The sequence below is a fragment of the Triticum aestivum genome, chromosome 7A (genome assembly GCF_018294505.1).
Source record: "Triticum aestivum cultivar Chinese Spring chromosome 7A, IWGSC CS RefSeq v2.1, whole genome shotgun sequence".
NCBI classification, from domain to species: domain Eukaryota; kingdom Viridiplantae; phylum Streptophyta; class Magnoliopsida; order Poales; family Poaceae; genus Triticum; species Triticum aestivum.
Window position 1 is genome coordinate 59,194,628 of NC_057812.1, and position 20,157 is coordinate 59,214,784.

The 20,157-nt window shown below is 47.2% G+C and overlaps 1 long non-coding RNA gene and 1 pseudogene across 1 annotated transcript; one reads left to right on the top strand and one right to left on the bottom strand.

Moving 5' to 3' along the window:
* Window positions 1–11,855: 11,855 nt before the first annotated feature.
* On the bottom strand, window positions 11,856–15,436 carry LOC123155033 (putative disease resistance protein RGA3; annotated as a pseudogene).
* Window positions 15,437–18,147: 2,711 nt separating this feature from the next.
* Window positions 18,148–19,742, top strand: LOC123150365 (uncharacterized). Its single transcript, XR_006475068.1, has 2 exons — window positions 18,148–18,292; window positions 19,150–19,742. It is a non-coding gene; the product is annotated as an uncharacterized lncRNA (long non-coding RNA).
* The last annotated feature ends 415 nt before the right edge of the window (window positions 19,743–20,157 follow it).

Genomic DNA, 20,157 nt, shown 5'->3' on the forward strand with positions numbered 1-20,157 from the left:
TATTTTGAATGGTGGGGGAGTAAGCTGGTGCAGTTGCAAGCAGAGCGTCGTGGCGGGATCTACATGTGAAGCGGAATACATGGCAGCCTCGGAGGCAGCGCATGAAGCAATTTGGGTGAAGGAGTTCATCACCGACCTAGGAGTCATACCCAATGCGTCGGGGCCGATCAAACTCTTCTGTGACAACACTGGAGCTATTGCACTTGCCAAGGAGCCCAGGTTTCACAAGAAGACAAGGCACATCAAGCATCGCTTCAACTCCATTCGTGAAAATGTTCAAGATGGAGACATAGATATTTGTAAAGTACATACGGACCTGAATGTAGCAGATCCGTTGACTAAACCTCTCCCTAGAGCAAAACATGATCAACACCAGAATTCCATGGGTGTTCGATTCATCACAATGTAACTAGATTATTGACTCTAGTGCAAGTGGGAGACTGTTGGAAATATTCCCTAGAGGCAATAATAAAAGCATTATTATTATATTTTCTTGTTCATGATAATTGTCTTTATTCATGCTATAATTGTGTTATCCGGAAATCGTAATACATGTGTGAATAATAGACACCAACATGTCCCTAGTAAGCCTCTACTTGACTAGCTCGTTGATCAACAGATAGTCATGGTTTCCTGACTATGGACATTGGATGTCATTGATAACGAGATCACATCATTAGAAGAATGATGTGATGGACAAGACCCAATCCTAAACATAGCACAAGGTCGTATAGTTCGTTTGCTAGAGTTTTCCAATGTCAAGTATCTTTTTCTTAGATCATGAGATCGTGTAACTCCCGGATACCGTAGGAGTGCTTTGGGTGTGCCAAACGTCACAACGTAACTGGGTGACTATAAAGGTATACTACGGGTATCTCCGAAAGTGTCTGTTGGGTTGACACGGATCAAGACTGGGATTTGTCACTCCGTATGACGGAGAGGTATCACTGGGCCCACTCGGTAATGCATCATCATAATGAGCTCAAAGTGACCAAGTGTTTGGTCACGGGATCATGCATTACGGTACGAGTAAAGTGACTTGCCGGTAACGAGATTGAACGAGGTATTGGGATACCGACGATCGGATCTCGGGCAAGTAACATACCGATTGACAAAGGAAATTGTATACGGGGTTGCTTGAATCCTCGACATCATGGTTCATCCGATGAGATCATCGAGGAGCATGTGGGAGCCAACATGGGTATCCAGATCCCGCTGTTGGTTATTGACTGGAGAGCGATCTCGTTCATGTCTACATGTCTCCCGAACCCGTAGGGTCTACACACTTAAGGTTCGATGATGCTAGGGTTGTAGGGATATGTATATGCAGTAACCCGAATGTTGTTCGGAGTCCCAGATGAGATCCCGGACGTCACGAGGAGTTCCGGAATGGTCCGGAGGTAAAGAATTATATATAGGAAGTGCTATTTCGGCCATCGGGACAAGTTTCAGGGTCACCGGTATTGTACCGGGACCACCGGAAAGGTCCCGAGGGTCCACCGGGTGGGGCCACCTATCCCGGAGGGCCCCATGGGCTGAAGTGGGAAGGGATCCAGCCCAAAGTGGGCTGGGGCGCCACTTCCCCCTAGGGCCCATGCGCCTAGGGTGGGGGAAACCCTAAAGGAAGAGTCCTAGGAGGGGAAGGCACCTCCTAGGTGCCTTAGGGAGGAGGGATTCCTCCCCTTGGCCGCACCCCCCTAGGAGATTAGATCTCCTAGGGCCGGCGCCCCCCCCCCCCTTGGCCCTCCTATATATAGTGGGGAGATGGAGGACTTCTTACCTTGATCTTTGGTGCCTCCCTCTCCCTCTCCAACACCTCCTCCTCCTCCATAGTGCTTGGCGAAGCCCTGCCGGAGTTCTGCAGCTCCATCATCATCACGCCGTCGTGCTGTTGCTGGTGCCATCTTCCTCAACCTCTCCTTCCCCCTTGCTGGATCAAGAAAGAGGAGACGTTACACTGGCCGTACGTGTGTTGAACGCGGAGGTGCCGTCCGTTCGGCGCTAGGATCTTCGGTGATTTGGATCACGTCGAGTACGCCTTCCTCATCCCCGTTCTTTGAACGCTTCCGCGCGTGATCTACAAAGGTATGTAGATGCAATCCGATCACTCGTTGCTAGATGAACTCCTAGATGGATCTTGGTGAAACCGTAGGAAAATTTTTGTTTTCTGCAACGTTCCCCAACAGTGAGCACTACACATCCTGCTTTTCCTGCTTGCGGCGGCCGCGAGCGTGATGATAAGCGCGCGCGGGCGCCGACGCTAGTGTTCATCCTGGCAGGGCAGTTCAACATGGATGGCCAGGGCGGCGCCACGTCGAGGAACCGCTGGGACGGCATGATGCCGCCGGAGGGCGCGCCGTCCCCGCCCATGCTCCGCCTCTCACCCCACCAGTACGACATTGCCGTTTTGCGGAGGGAAAATCCTTGGCCTTTGTTAAGTCTGTTTTTCCTGAAAGTGAAAATAAGCCTTGTCTTAACAGCACAGACTTTGTTAAATCCTTGGAACCATATTTCTCGGACGAATTTTGCATATCAAGCTAATCCATATAGAGCAGTGCTATACAAACCATATTTCTCGGACGAATTTTGCATGGTGCAGCAGATGAAACCGTTGGTGAGGTCGACTGGAAGTGCAGCGACCAGTAGATGTTGCATCATTTTCTTCAAGAAAGGGTGAATTTTATTGACTCAATATGAAGCATCAAGAGGATACAAACACAATAAGTACGCACACGGCCTCTGCATAGCTAGGATGCATACAGCCAATACCAACGCACACACACAAAATACGTCGGCAAATAGCCAAGTCATACAAGACCAAAGCTATACCTATGCATGGAAAAGGAAGAAGAAAAACTCAAAGCGATCAAATCAACAATCGACAAACTACGACGATGACCTTATGCGCACCAACTATTTCATGACACCACAAGGACGACAAGGTTCTTTAACAGTAACGCCTTCAGAAAGGAAGCCGCGATCAAGGGCTGCCGTCACCGGATCCAACCATCAAAAGCCAGATTCTAGGTTTTCACCCTGAAGACTGGTCTAAGCATATCCGAGCAATGCCTCCAACAAGGTAACGACGCAAAAAACATTGGCACTGCCAGGTAAAACCAACTCGGTTCTGACCTAGGTTTTCACCTCGGAGCTTGAGACCGGGTGCTCAATTAGCACCACCATCGAAGTCGCCATGTGTTGTCACCACCACTTTTCCTCCATCTCAGCAGCTGCACGCGATGTGACACCACCACCACTGCACAATTATATCCTCCGCGTCAAGCCGTCGTTCATAGATTGCACCTCGCTGTCAAGACAACCACCAGATCTAGAGAAAGAAACTCTCGCAATGACCTTTAGTAGCCACTGCAAACCGCAGCGAAGCCGCCGCCGCACACCAGAGTGGTCAGCCCATGATCCACACACCAATGGCAGAACCACACCGAAAGAGAGCCCTTTCCAATCTCGTCGACCCAGAAAACTGAAGATGCAGCAGACCTAGGATCCACACCGAGGCACCAAATCCGGGCAGATCACACGCGGAGGCGCCACCAGGCACATGCACATGCGATGGATGGCTGGACATCGCAGCCTCGCCAGCAACAGCACCCGAGGGCCCAAACCGAGGCGCCAAGCGACCCAGGGTGAGGTGCCTCGCGTCTGGGGAGGAGGGCAAGACGAGCGGCGACAGCGTACGTCCGACGCAGCAAGGTGAGATCCACGTTAGTCCATATCTGAGCAGGAAGATTGGGGGCGTGCAGAAGGTCCCGCCGCCGCCAACCACCGACCAGGGCTTTGCCTGCGCGGCGCCGGCCGCGGCGGCGAGCATAGAGGAGGCGCGGTGGGGGCTAGAGCGGCGGCGGCGGTGGAGCCACCCGTGTCGCCCGACCCAGTCCAGCCCAGGATTACCGTGGTTTCAATAACGTGCTAATTACCTAGTGGTCGAATACCAGTGGATGTTGCATCATGCAAATTTTGTACAAGGAATCATCGTTTGTGCAGTAGTTTCGATCTGCATATAACTAGTTTATGTTGCACAGATTGAAGCAACGAACTCGTGTACTCCCTCCGTCCGGAAATACTCGTCGGATGAATGAATGTATCTAGATGTATTTTAGTTCTAGATACATTCAATTTTAAGCATTTCTTCGACAAGTATTTTTGGACGGAGGGAGTATGTAATATCGCTTCTGGCTTTTGCAAAATGGAAAGCTATCAATGTTGACTGGAAAGTAAATATATGAGAGGACTGAAAGCCTTTCTTATACTTATTATAGTAAAGACTTACAAATCGAAAACTCAATTCGGTGTCCAGGCTCATCTGCACCCGGTCAGAAAAAAATCAAAACAAATACTAAAAAAAATCAAAAAAATCCAATTTTTTTTACAAATAGAGTAGTCCTTCAAATATACTTGCAAAAAGTTATTTCTAGGGCACATAATGCTAACCATTTTTTGGTGGATAGTCCATAAACCAAAGGGAAATGCCCTTTGGTTCCTGGGTTATACACACCCTATATAGGATTTTTTTTAATAATTGTAAAAAAGTCAAAAAAAGCATATAACTTTTTCTTGAAATAAAATTAACTGTTTTTTCATATAAATTTTCGCGAAGAAAAAACTCCTGTTGACTTCTGCGCCAAATTTTATTTTGATATGTACAAGTTGCTATTCACACATTTTTTGACCTTAAAAATTTAACTTTTTTCCCTGAAGTCTACAGGGTTTCTCCTTCATGGATTTGTTTACAAGTACAATAGAAGGTCAATTTTATATTAAAAAAATCCCGAGCAGTCCATGTTAACATCCGCCGAACAATTTCTTTCGTGGCTTGCTTCAGATTAAGCAGCAGTGTTGTCTAAGCGATTTCAGTGTTTAGTACCAAATGTTCAGAACTCCCACTTAGCAGTTACAGTACGTAATTAAGCCTCTGCTGCCCACGGCGTGCATCTCTGCTCTTTTCGTCTCCGTCAGCGCAGATGAGGAAGGAGCAGAGGGTAGTCCGGCTCGGCAAGATGCTCGCCGACTCATACATCACCACGCTTTGATTGCCTGATTACAAGTGTTCACTGGAATACTAGCTATCCTTGATTCCCTGGAAGAGTTAATTTGGTGATGATTAGTTGTGGACAACAAAACAGATGAATGAATCTGCTCTAGTCTGTAGTAGTAGACTAGTAGTATCAGGATAGTTCATGTCAGGCTCCAACTGTATTGTACTCCCTCCGTCCGGAAATACTTGTCGGAGAAATGCATAAAAGTGGATGTATCTAGAACTAAATTATGTGTAGATACATCCATTCCTCCGACAAGTATTTCCGGACGGAGGGAGTACGAATTACAACTGTATTGCCGTTGTGTGGAAGAAAAATTCTTCGCTCTGTTAAGTTTCATCTGCCTGAGAAGGAGACTTGTTGTTACAGTACAATTCTGATTATCTACACACAAAAATACAATGATGTACTCATAGGCTGGAATGAGAAGCAGTTCATAACAGTCTCCGTGGAGAAAGGCAAAAATAAATTCTTTGCAAAAAAAGATGCCTCATCTTTGTAACTCGCAAACACATTAAAATTAGCATGAAAATTGGGTACTACTTTCCAGGGATAACTAGCAAGCCAAGCCGCACAATTAACTTGGGATTAACTTACATTCAGAACTCACCACAACTTACATTCAGAACTCACCACACATACACACAGTCAAAAGCTTAACACTAAAGCAGTTACATGAGATGAAGCACCAATATTTATTTATGCCCCATCCAGTGGCGTAATTAAGCACCTCAGTTATAGTCAGGCTTCGACCCAGCCTCTGCTGCCCACGGTGTGCATCTTCTCGTCTTCTTGAGCGCAGAGATTTGGCAAGGAAAGGAGCAGAGGCACCTCATCACACAGGCCCAGGTCCGGCTCGGCAAGATGCTCGTCGACGCATACATAGCCACGCTCTGATTATTAGTGTGCATATGTGCCTTCCTGATTATTAGTGCTCACTGGAATTCTTGTCAGGATAGTTCATGTCAGGCTCCCAAAGGCTCCAACTCAAGGAAGGAGCAGACACGAGGTCAGATTATTACTGCCATTGTTATGCGCGCTGTAGAAATGGTTGGAACCAAAATTCTTCTTCGCCTTGTTAAGTTTCTTCTAGTACTTGACAAAAGACTTGCTGTTACAGGCTTACAGCACAGACTGATTATGTACACACAAAATACAATGTTGTACACATAGATTGGAATCAGGCACAGTTCATAAGAAACTCTGTGGAGAGGGGCAAAAATAAATCCCTTGCAACGAAGCCTCATACATTCTTGTGAAAAAGGGGAAGCCTTATGTTTGTAACTCAGTCGTCCGTGGCCAAAATGAAAAAACAATGGAAACGAAGAACTGAAATGTTTCGAAATGCTTGCAAAGATGCCTAGCAATACAAGTACAAGGTATGACTTGCAAACTCATTGATATTGGCAGAATGGCAGGGAAATTGGGTATGTGGTAGAACATGGGAGGAGCCTTTTGGAGAAACTTACATATGGTAGAAATATATTGGAGTGACACCTGCTTCTTCTGCTGTGCAGATTTTGTTTTAGCGAACTTACCCTCCACCTCCAGAGGGCCTTCGCAAAGAGAAGTACGGGTGATGACCATTGGGCCCACTAATCCCATCCTAGTAAAGGCGTGACAGCTCCCGGGTAGTCAGAACGAATGATTTGCCGTGATGATGACCACCGGCCTCCTCGTATATTTATACACGTACGTACAAAGGATAAGTACAAGATTGTTAGGGTTACAACTGATGGCGTGATCTGCCCTTATCTACAGCTAGCCTAACAACCAGAATCCTAACTATACATCACGTTTAACATTCCCCCGCAATCTCATCCTGACACAAGGTTGAGATTGGTGCGCAGCCGCTCAAGCATGACCTTTGTGAGAGGTTTGGTAAATGCATCGGCTACCTGATCAGCAGAGGCAATGAACCGGACGTCAAGTGCACCCATGGCCACCTTTTCTCTCACAAAATGGAAATCCACCTCAATGTGTTTGGTACGAGCATGAAACACCGGATTTGCAGTGATGTACGTGGCACCGAGGTTGTCACACCATAGAATGGGTGCTCCAGGCTGCGGAACGTGCAACTCTTTCAGCAAGGATTGTATCCAAGAGGCTTCAGCAGTTCCATTCGCAAGCGCCCTGTATTCGGCTTCGGTGAATGAACGCGAGACTATCGGCTGTTTCCTCGCACTCCATGAAACGAGGTTTGGTCCAAAAAAGACAGCAAAACCACCGGTGGATCTTCGGTCATCGCTGCAGCCAGCCCAATCAGTGTCAGTGAATACACTGATCAAAGTTGATGGCGAGCGCCTGATGGTCAGGCCTGTCGCAACTGTCCCTTTCACAAATCGCAAGATGCATTTAACAGCTTCCTAGTGCACATTAGTGGGCCTTGACAAGAACTGGCAGACTTTGTTCACGGCGAACGAGAGATCCGGCCGTGTCAAAGTTAAGTACTGAAGAGCTCCAACGGTGCTTCTGTACTTGAAAGCTTCATCCTCATTCAGTTTATGTCCAGCATCACGAGTGAGCTTCTCATGGGTGCACATGGGTGTTGAAATTGCTTTGCAATTCACCATATCAGTACGCTGCAGCAAATCAAGGGCGTATTTTGTCTGAGTAAGAGTCATTCCCCCGGAATTGTGAAGTACTTCAATACCGAGAAAATAATTCAGAGAACCAAGGTCTTTCACAGGGAAGGTATCCGAGAGTCGCTGAAGCAGATTATGCATGGCAGAGGCAGATGAGCTCACGATGACGATATCATCCACATAGACAAGCATGTAGATGGTGACACCTCGATCAACAAGGATAAACAGAGATGCATCGGCTGCTGACGGATGAAACCCAAGCTGCTGAAGATGCTCACTAAGACGGGCATACCATGCACGAGGAGACTGTTTGAGGCCATATAACGCCTTGTGGAGTTTGCAAACATAGTCTGGCCGTGACTGATCCTGAAAGCCGGGGGGCTGCTGCATGTAAGCTTCTTCAGTGAGGACACCGTGAAGGAAAGCATTGCTGATGTCCACTTGACGGAAGTGCCAGCCACGGGAAACAGCGAGCGAGAGGACGAGGCGCACGGTGGCAGGATTGATTACCGGAGAGAATGTTTCCGAGTAATCAAGCCCATACTGCTGAGTGAAGCCGCGCGCGACGAGCCATGCCTTGAACTTGTCGAGGGAGCCATCTGCCTTATGCTTCACTTTGAAGACCCATTTGCAGCCTATAACATTTTTGCCAGGAGGTCGAGGCACCAATGACCATGTCTTGTTTTGTTGAAGAGCTTGGAACTCAGACTCCATCGCGGGCCGCCACTGGTCATCGGCAAGGGCGGCGCGAAATGAGCGAGGCTCCGCGTGGAAAGCACGACGGCGAGGGTCGTAGCGGACGGTGCCATCGCTTGGCACGAGCGTCTTGACGATGTTGTTGCGAAGGCGAGTCGTCATCGGATGCAGGGCGCTGGACGAAGCAACTTCAGTCTCCGCGGCAGCATCGGACGACGGGGTCGCCGGCGGCGTTGGCGGTACTGACGCTGGAGTTCCGGTGGACGAACAGGCCGGGTCGACGTCGTCAGCCTGGTTGAGCGTCAGACTAAGCCGGCTGACAGGAGAGGCCGGGCTGCGCGATCCAGGCGGCATGACGAGAACGGCCGAGGGTCCGGCTGAAACATCTGCATGCCCCCGTCTGTATGGCTGCTACGTGGCGCACATGGCGACGTGAACTCCTGGCGAGTACCTGCAGGAGACAAAGACGAGCTACACGAAGCATCAGGCAGCAAGGTCATGTCATATTTGCGCATGCGATCATCCATTAGAGCCGGCTCGGTGATGGAAAAAAAGAGGATGGTGTGGAAAGAATGGGTGAGGACTTTTGCACTACTGAGCTACTCCCTCCGTTCCAAAATAGATGACTCAATTTTATACTAACTTTAGTACAAAGTTGGGTCATCTATTTTAGAACGGAGGGAGTAGTTGAGAACGGAAACACTTGTTCATCAAAAGTGACATCACGAGAAATATAAATGCGACCACTAGAGCGATCTAAGCATTTGTAGCCTTTGTGCATGGAGCTATATCCCAAGAAAACGCATTGCCGAGACCGGAATTTTAGCTTGCGGTTATTATAAGGGCGCAGGTTCGGCCAACAAGCGCAACCGAAAGCACGGAAAAATGTATAGTCTGGTTTATCGCCAAAAAGACAAGAGACTGGTGTGGAGTTTTGAAGGACTCGAGTGGGCATGCGATTTATGAGATAGCAAGCGGTGAGAAAAGCCTCGTCCCAAAACCGAACGGGGAGGGAGGAGTGAGCGAGAAGAGCGATGCCTGTTTCGACGATATGACGATGTTTCCGTTCTGCGATGCCATTTTGTTGTGAGGTGTGAGGACAGGAAACCCGGTGCGCAATGCCTTCTTTTTGGAAATAGCGGGAGAGACGGCGATACTCGCCGCCCCAATCCGTCTGAACAGTTTTAATTTTTGCATCGAGCATGCGTTCAACATGTTTTTGGAAGGTGTAGAAGGCTTGTTCAACATCGGATTTTCGTTTAAGGAGATAGATCCATGTAAAACAACTATAATCGTCCAAAAAACTCACATAATATTTAAAACCACCAACGGAAGTAGTAGCAGGGCCCCAATACATCCGAATGAATAATTTCAAGAGGTGTATAAGTGACATGATTAGAATCTCGAAAAGGTAGCTGATGAACTTTTGCGCGCTGACACGCATCACAAACACTAGACTCGGTAGATGGTGCACAAGCAAATTTATTTAACCTAAGAACTGAATCGACAATACTTTTGGACAGATGACCTAATCTTTTATGCCATAAATCTGAAGATAGCCTGATGCTGGAGAGAGCTCGAGGACCAGATACGAGCGACGACTGCTTGTAGCTTGGCACCGGGTAGAGACCATTGCGGCATCTACTTTGAAGAAGAACCGCCTTCGTTGTTTGGTCCTTAAGACGAAAAAGATGAGGATAGAATTCAGCAAAAGCATGATTATCATAGGCAAGTTTTTGTGCAGACAGGAGGTGTTTGTTGATGTGTGGAACATGCAGAATGTTACGGAGGTGCAGAGGTTTGGATAAACCGGGAATAGTGGAATGACCAACATGCGCAATAGACATACCTGCTCCGTTGGCTGCATGCACCTTGTCTTTGCCACCATACTTCTCATGGAAGCTGAGACGGTCCAGGTCACTCGTCAGGTGATCGGTGGCGCCGGTATCTACATACCAGTCGGTGTCGACGGAGTACGAGCCTGGGCCGGTGTTGGCGACGTTGCCGGAGCGCTCACGCTGCTCTTCTGGCTGGAAGGCGTGGTTGAACCGGTTGCGGCAGTGGAGGGTGTCGTGGCCGAACTTGGAGCAGACCTGACACTTCAGGTTAGTCCGGCCGTTGCTGCGGCCGCGCATTCCACGACCACGTCCGCCCTGATCGCCGTGTCCGCCGTGTGCGCCTTGGCCGCCTTGTCCGCCACGATGACCATCAGTGTGGCGCGCAGCAACGTTTGCGGACGGATGGATGTTGCCGGACGATGCCTGCTGCTCGAGGCGAAGTTCGGCGCTGAGGAAGAAGGCATAGAAGCTGCTGAGGCTGATGGGGTCATTGCGCGCCGTGATGGACGCGACCAGAGGCTCAAACTTAGGACCTAGTCCGGCGAGTATGTAGCCCAGCACCTCGTCATCGTCGAGCGGCTTGCCGATGGAAGCCATGGCGTCGGCGAAGCCCCGCATCTTGCGGTAGTATTCCGAGGCGGTGAGGTCCTTCTTCTTCAGATTGGATAGCTGGTAGCGCAACTGCATGATACGAGCACGATTCTGTGATGCAAACAACTCATGAAGAGTAGTCCAGACCTGAGCGGAAGTGGTGAGCTGGGTCATCTGCCCGAGTATATCCTCGGTCATGGAGCCGAGGAGCGCGATCATGACGAGCTGATCCTTCTGGAACCAGCGAAGGAACTCCGGGTTGGCGACCTCGACAGCTGCATCGCCAGTGCCCTCTATGAGGGTCTGCGGCGGCGCTTCCTCAGTGCCGGCAACATAGCCGAACAAACCGTTCGAGGCGAGGGCAGGGACGGCTTGAGTCTTCCAGAGCAGGAAGTTCTCCCGCATGAGGCGCAACGTGATGAGGTTGCCGAGAGTGGTGACGGAGATTGGAGCGGAGGAGGAGGAGCCGGCGGCAAGGGTGCCGGCGTTGACGGTGGAAAGGGCGCCGGAAGTGTTGGTGATGGGAGCAGCGTTGGAGCTGGCCATGATGAGTAGGATTGGATCTTATTGCTCTGATACCAAGTCAGAACGAATGATTTGCCGTGATGATGACCACCGGCCTCCTCGTATATTTATACACGTACGTACAAAGGATAAGTACAAGGTTGTTAAGGTTACAACTGATGGCGTGATCTGCCCTTATCTACAGCTAGCCTAACAACCAGAATCCTAACTATACATCACGTTTAACACGGGTGATGACCATTGATTATTTACCAATGAACTCACACGTATGCCAATTTGCTTTGTAGCTCTTCTGGAGTTTCATGACGCCATCATCAACAAATCCTCTTACGTGGGACAGAGGAGACCAAGTGGAAATACTCCCCACCTTCTCTGCATCGTCTTTCCAAATCCGGGCAGCCATGTATCACTAAGACATCGAGGGCTGGCAACCGCTCCATGAGACCATGCGGGAATTCATCCAGAGCTGGACAATCCCAAATCCTCAATTCCTTAAGAGAAGTGAGGCCACACATCCCATCAGGCAGCGCTTTCAGAGCACTACATGAACTCACATAGAGACTTATCAGCTTGGCCAGATTTCCAAGGTTCGAAGGCAGCTTAACCAGACTTTTGCATAACGAAATATTTAGTTCCATCAGGGACAGTGGAAGTGTCCCCTCAGACGATGAAGTGTCCCCCTCCTGGTTGTCACAATCTTCAATACGCAAAACACAGAGGCGATCAAAGCACCCGAGCTCGTCTGTTGGCCAACAAAGAAGATTACTGCATCCGCGAATCATCAACTCTTCCACAAACTGAAAGCATTTCCATGGACATAAGGCGTGATCTGGACAATCCGGACCTTGTGTCCAAGCTGTTACGGCCTCTTAGAGCCAAATACTCTAGTTTTTCAAGAGGTCTTTCACTTTGGCTTTGCTGGGCGTCTAGAAGCAACATGGCTATGTCTTCCTTAGACTCAAGAGTTAACGTGATGAGAAATGGCCAAGAGCCCAAACGGATACTCATAAAAATCAAACTGACTGCAGTACCGTGAACTCCAACTATACTCAAATCCCAGACAATGGGGATCACTGGAATACTTGCAAGCTTGGGGCAATTTTCTATCCTTAGCACTTCAAGCATCGGGAACTTTAGCAAGTTATCACAAGGCACTCCCATACTATTTTCTGCCCATATCTCCGGGCTTGGTAACTCAAACAACCTCATCCTCTTCAACCTTGGAAAATTTTGGAAAGGAGTAATGTGTCCTCCACCTTCCACATCAAGGCTATTACATAATGTGGTCAAGTTATCCATCTTCTCTATGCACAAAATCTCTAGAGAGACCGAGAGCCATACTACAGGTATACTCTTGCATCTTGGGCAGTTGGACATTTTGAGTTCTTTCAAACAGTTAAACATCTCAGGCTTTCTCATCCATTGTGATATTTCTAGGCCACCATATTCGCGTATCTCCAAATTTTGGATATTACGATGAGGTTCTAAACATTGGAGCACTTCTTCGACATCTTTAGGGTCATCATGAAATTTTTGGTCCCAAGAGAACAACAACTCAGCTAAATTTTGCTTTTGACTGAGGTTGGCTTCTTTGCATTCTCCGCACTCTTTATCTTGCTCAAATTCAATATCTCCAGCCTACTGCTAAGGTGTTGCAAGTCTTTGAGCTGCTCTATTCCAAGGCCATATCCAGTATCCACAACAAATGTTGTTAATATGTGAAGGTTGTTCATTACACCAAAGTTTGGAGACATGCTTCTAAGACTATCACAACCAAAGAGATAAAGATTGATGAGCTTTCTCAATCCTGTCATGTCTTCTGGTAACTTCCGCAGCTCCTTGCAAGATACGAGCCTCAGCGTTTGCAAGTTATACAACAAACATATTGAATTTGGCAATGTAACAATGTCAGACACAGAGAGGTCAAGATACCGTAAATGTTTTGCATTTATGGCCTTGCAAATGGCAATTGAATAAGGGGGACAACGCAATGCTCTTAGTGATGACGATACTTGTAGCAACTCTTTAAAATCCTTGTGTGATCCTGAAGGAGCTAACAAAGTGCGGAGGCATGTTCTTCCTTTGCATAACCCACTGATTTGTTCTAATTCATCGGTCTTTGACATTTGCATGTGACAAACATCTTTTAACAATGCCTTCTGCTAATTCAGTTCATCTATACTTGCACATTCATTGCTGACATATTTTGCTAGATCATGCATTAAGTCATGCATTTTACATACTACCATTCTCGGATATTCTAGCACTTTCTTATCTTGGAGGAAGGATCTCCAAACCAACTCATCAAAAATGAATTCTCCTTTCTGTATTAAATCCATTGTTTCCTCTTCTTGTATAAAACCATTTGCCATCCATAGTTCGATCAGAAAATCCTTCTGCATCTCATAATCCTTGGGAAAAATTGCACATAATGCAAAACATTGCTTCATTTCAGATGATAGGTGTTTGTAGCTTAACTTTAATATGGGCATGACCTCATATTTGCCTCCGTCATTATCCCCAATGTTACTTGCTTCAATGCTCTTCCATTCATGTACATGTTTCTTTGAACTCAACAATCCACCCATTGTCTTTAGAGCAAGAGGCAACCCTCCACATTTATTGACAATACGCCTTCCAATGGTGACTAACTCTGCTTGCTCCTCCACACCATTGCTAAATGTTTTGTTTGAAAACAAGTCCCATGAATCATCTGCACTAAGAAATACTAGCTCATGGGGCTTAACCGTGCACATTATAGAGGCCACTTGCTTGCTTCGACATGTGACCACTATAACACTTCCTGGTCCACCAACAGAACACAATAGTGGCTTCAATACATCCTCCCACATTCTCTTATCTTCATTCCAAACATCATCAAGAACGAGAATAAACCTTTTTTGGCCAATGGCTTCCTGAAGTTGCTTTTGCAACAGCTCAATGGTGTCAGGGAGATCACATCTTTTATTTACAGCCAACTCAATAATGGATTTCAAAAGAGCAATGGCATCAAAGTTGTCTGACACGCAGTGCCACATCTTCAACTGGAAATGTTTCTGGACCTCTTGGTCACTATACACCATCTTAGCAAGAGTCGTCTTACCAAGACCTCCCATCCCAAAGATGGGCAACACCTGCACCTTCTGCAGCTCCTGCTGGTCCAGCAGCAACTTGACCACCACCTCCTTATCATCATCTCTTCCAAATATTTTGGTAGAGTCATCCAGTTTTGAGAGTGTCTGCCGCCAAGGATGTTGCCGCTCCTCCCTATGGACAGAATTCTCTAGGCCAAACTTGTTCATCTCCTCAACCAACTTGCTGATCTTCTCGAGGACGTTCTTGAGCTTCCTGCTCATTTCAAAACGGAAGAGCAGCGGGTTGCGGCGCGTGATGTAGCCAAGTACCTTGTTGGAAGTGGACCTGCCGATTTTAAACTGGCGGCGTAGTGCCTCGTACTGGAAGTCGTCGAGCACGTCGTCGGCCTTGTAGGCGACGGACTTGAGCTCCTTCATCCAGCTCTTGACATAGCCATTTGTCATGCTCCTCTCCTCGGCGCTGGCCAGCTTGCACTCGACGGCTAGCAGCTGGCGCTCCAACGTTCGACGGTCGTCATCGAGGCCACACATGCGGGTCACCGTCCCGACGATTGCGTCTGCAGCCTTGCTGGCCACGCCACGCACTAGAGGAAGAAGCAGCGATTCTGCCATGTTCTTGTAGGCCAGAGGAACAAGGACTGTTGCATATATGAAAGAGAAAAAGAGAGGTTAAGCACTGACAGAACACGAACAACCTTAAATTCCTCCTTTTATTTTACTTTATTTCTAAGTTCCACACTAGCTTAGCCTGTATAGCTCTTGTTCATCCCTCGTGTACATACTTTTTGATTCATATAAATAAAAATCCCAGTGGGCCTTTGCCCTACTAGACAACTAAAAAAGCAGAACGTGTCTAAAAAAACTAAAGACCAGAACAACCGAAGAAGAGCGGAACATAATAAGGATTGAGCAGAGGATTCACCTCAACAACGCCCAAATTTTTTCTTGTCCAAATAGGTGAAGAGCAACAGTACTGCTGCTCACTCCGTCGCCGCCTCTGTGTTGGTCTGTTGTGTGCTATGAGATTGCGTGGTTGCTGGAGCCGATGGAAGGAAATGGAGATAAGATCATGGAATCCAACAGCTGTATAGAAAAGGGCAGTGGAAGGAAAAAGATGGAAAGCGCGTGAGGTTTGGTATATTCGTGTGGAAATATTGTATAGGCCGACAACACTTCCTTTTCACTTAATAAATATTTGAGATATCGATATTCAAGCTAAGCTCTATGTCTTTCCTGCAACTTGCACATACAAACAGTTGTCTGTACCATGTATCATTTTCCAACTCGTAGATAGGACAGTAAGCGGCATTTGCTGTGAAGAATGAAGACTTTTCTCACTTGTGTCACTAACGGTTCATCAGGAATATGCAAGAAATTGTTTTCGACCTGTCACTTGCTCTATGCTGAACTAGACCGGAGGCGCGGCACCCAGACCTGGTAATCCTTTTTCTCCTTCTTTTGTTGCTATACATCAGTACAATTGTAGAATATACAACAAAAGTTCATATTATGGTGAGCTCAGTGAACCCAGAGTTATGAGATAAACAGATTTTTGAATTTGAGAAAAGTTATATTATGCATGATGCATGGAAAGGATTTTTGCACCAGCTTTGTTCATACCGACTATTAATTTCTGCTGTTATGATAGTTGAATAATAAATAATTGAGAAGCTGGACATACCTCCGTGAGGAAAAACAGATGACACAACCATCATAATTGCATAGGTTGCAAACATGCACATCATTTTTTTTAGTGAAACAATAGTCTGAAATTTCTGAACTGTTTTGGGGGGAAAAAACTCTGAGCCAATAAAAGGCACACAATGGGTACACCATCTGTTGTTTTCGCTGAGGTGCAGATCAATACTCGACACACTACAGAATCATGTAGCCAGCGCACATCATCTGAATCATGTATCATGCACAATCTGAACTGGGTTAGATTCACCACCCTACCATCATCTGAAATTCCTGGTATATGAAACTACATGCCCTGGCCAATCATGCTGAAGCTGAACGGCAACAGCGGCAGGTTGGAACTGAAGAAACTGAAGCTCCATCAACCCAACCGGCGCAGTGCAAAGCTTGAGTATATTCATCACCGCATCTGCCCATACCGTCCATCACCGCATCTCTCTCCTCCACACCCGCCCCACTTCCTTGTCCACCGTCGAAGTGCCGCCGCGTGCGCTCTGTCGGAGGGGACTGCTGACTGCAGTTGCCCCCACCCCCAGATGGGGGCGGACGACAGAGGTGAGGCTTCCTTCCTCTTACAGATGCTGCGGGGGATTTCAGTTTCAGAGATCCCAACCTGCAGCTGCAGGTACGCCGAATCATCCTACGTGTTAGCATTCGTGTCATCAATTTGTAGTCCATCGAATTTGATGTCACAAAATTAGCAGGCCGGGAGATTTACCAGGGAACTCGTGTCGTGTGTATACCATATTGGTATCCAACCATCCATGTTATCCTCACAGCCACCAACCAAGTCGCTGCTGGCCTAGTCCCGACACCGAGTACTTTCCGGCGACGGTAATGATCAACAATAACGAACGACGGCGACGAACGAAGCTCGCTGACTGTCTTGGTTCCTGCCCCAAGCCGGCTCGATCTACCCTGATCGATAGCACCGTAGACTTTGCGATGAACGTGTACAAAGCTAGGCTCCAATCTACTTGATTAATTCTAGCCGGAAACTCCACGCACGTACGCACTTGGCTTATTGCCAAAGGCTCATATGGAGCCTTGCTTTGCTTTATTGATCTCACGGTTACGGTACAAGTTTACAGGGGGTATATCTTTCCCTACTAATAAAGCAGCTAATGCTTCCGTACGTCATCGTCACTTTTGCAAAAAAGCCCCTCTATTTTCAAGAAATCAACCCGCAGTCCCTTTTTAAGTTGCTATCTCAGAAAACGTTTCGTTATTACAAAAAGAACCCTGCCGTTTTGAGAATTCAACCCGCGGTCCCCCTGGAAAGAAAAAAAACCTAGCCACACGAACGACCCATGAACCCCAATCTCATCCACCTCCAGCGTCGCCACGCCCTGCAACGCCGCCGCGCGCCGCCGAACTCCGCCCCGTCGTCGCCCCGCCGGAATCCGCCGGAACTCGACCCGCCGTCGCGCCGCCGCTCAAGCCCAGCTTCTGGATCGGGTCAACGCGGTGGCTCGAGCGGCTGGGGGCGGCGCGGTGGCTCGAGCGAAGGCGGCGGCTGGAGATTGCAAGGGCCGGATTCATGCGCGGCAGGGGCTGGGGAGGCGTATCCGGAGGCGGGCGGCGAGGCGGGGGTCGCCGGTGACGACGACGAAGGCCGGATCGTGGCTTGCCGGGCGAAAGGAGACAGGGAGGTGAGGGGAAGGAGAAGGAGGAAAGGAGGGACGGTGCGGCGACCTAGGCAGGAGCTCGCCGGAGCCGGGCGACGACGGACGACCGCGGGAGACAGGGGGATCCGACGTCGTTGCTACTGCCTCCCTGGTATTCCTCCTCTCACATCTCCCGCCTTGACGTCATCTGCTGCGCCGCCCAGGCCTCGACTCCACATCACCGGCATCTCCAACTCAGTACTCCTGCCACTGCACCCAGCGGCTCGTCGCCATGACCGGATCCGGCAAGGTTCCTCCAATACCCACCCTCTCCCTCATGCCACACATGCTATTTTACTTGGAAAAGCCATTGCTCACGTTTTGGATTTTGGCACTGCTCTGTTGTCGTGCTTCGCTTCAGTTCTTTGTTGGAGGAACTTTAATTGTTTTCAGTGAGTAGTGCTTCTATAAGCAAGGGAATGATAGAATGATGCACGATTCTGCAGGTTAGACGAGCCGCTGACAAAGACAGGCCTCTATTCTAAATTTTTACTTGCAAAGATGGACCATCAGCTACATAATATGTTGGCTAAACTCTCACAGGTCGCTAACAATTTTTATTTATTGTCATCTTGGTAATTGGCATTGGTGGTATTGTCTTTTGGTTCAACAGAATGTTGTTCAAGTGAAAATGCAGAGGAACATGTTGAACAAAAGATGCGGTATAAAAGGGAAAGGATAGCCTAAACAGTACAATGATGCAAGTTCAGATTTCATATGCTGTCTTCCCTGCCTCATGAATATGCTAGCATGGTTGTCTTCTAGATTATGCACATGTCTTTGTTTTCCATATACTATCGACGCATTGTGTAGTATGTACTAATTCTAGGGAGACTGATCTCATACTGTTCACTCTTCAGAATTAGTATTTATAAGTTTTTGTGTGGTTTTAGTACCTCAGTTAAGAAATAAACATTAGCCTTCTCTAAAGAGGTTTGCTGCCTTGCTTTTTATAATTCTATTAATTTATATTAATCTCCTTGCATAGAACTTCTGTTGCATTACTCCCCGATTGCTATTAGTGGCCCTGTCACAAGAGATTGTTGTAAATCCTCAATATGTGTTTGATGTAAAACAATGTCCAATCTACTACATGGTGTCTCAGTCTCAAGTTCATAATTTCTATATCATTTGAATTGTATACAACAAGATACAAAAGCAGTAGGTCTCCAGCTGGCACAAAAATGCAGACTTGATTTGTTTTAGTTCCTTAATACATCTACTACAACCTACAAGAGACCCTATCTAAGAAAACAAAATCAAGGACCAATGTACTTCTGACATTATTTCTCATTAATATCAAATTAGAATAACATTGATGGAACATATTCTTTTTCTCTCCTTGCTTGAGTTAATGGAGTACAGTATTGCATTTTGCTGAGATGTTCTGCTCAATGCAGGTTTGGAGTCGACCAAGGAAGTCACAGTTTAAGAGCTCGAGGAGGAGGGGCGTGTGGAGGTTCCCGCCGCCAGTGGCTGCACTGCTGGTCTTCGTCGCCTGCTCCTGTCAGATCCAGCATGACCTACCCTATCGGTTCTCCGTCGCTTCACTCTGCTTCATGTGCATATGTGCAGAGAAGATGACGACCCCGCCCCTGTTCTTCGCCAGCCACACTCTCCCTTATGCGGTAATAAATCTCAAGAAATGCCCTTTTCGTTTACATGAACATCAAACCTACTTTTTTGTTTGATGTTGGTGCATGTCCAGCCTGATATGTGTGTTTGGCTGCTGCTGTGCGATTGCTGGCTGTGTTGCTACTTGTGGCAATAGTTATTTTGTTTAAGTATGTGGGACGACAATGCTTCTGTCTTTTGGTGGAATCATTTTCCTTTTAATTTAATTACCTGAGAAAAAATTCTATATTTTCTTACTTCCCTTTCTTTGTTGTTTTCATGGCTGACTATTTGAAGTTATCTGTTCACTTAAGCAGTTCTTGCCTGCGGGCAAGTTTTTGTATGTTCATCTAATAATGGAAAAGATTCAAACCTTCAATTTTGTAGGAACGATTTTATTGCTCGAGTAAGATATGTATTTACCAAAGAACATGAGAAGGGCAAGTTTTTATACATTGGAACTTTCATTACCCCCAGTATTTTAGTCCTTTTCCTTGCATCTTGCTCCCAGGAATCCTTGAGTGTATAGGTTCTCTCCATTGAAACCGTTTAGGTAGAATATACTTATGGTGGTATAGTTGTTTTACCAGTATTATAATTCAGCTGTGCAAAATTTAATTGCGGCTGTAAGGATTCAGGTTTGTCTCATGGTAAACCTTATCAGTTAGACCTGGTAAAAGTTGAATACTGCATTCATTTATATTATATTCTGCTGAATAATATATCAAATTATTCGTCTCTTTTACGGCGGTTTGCTAACTTATTTTGCATAGCATTTCTAACAGCATCAAATG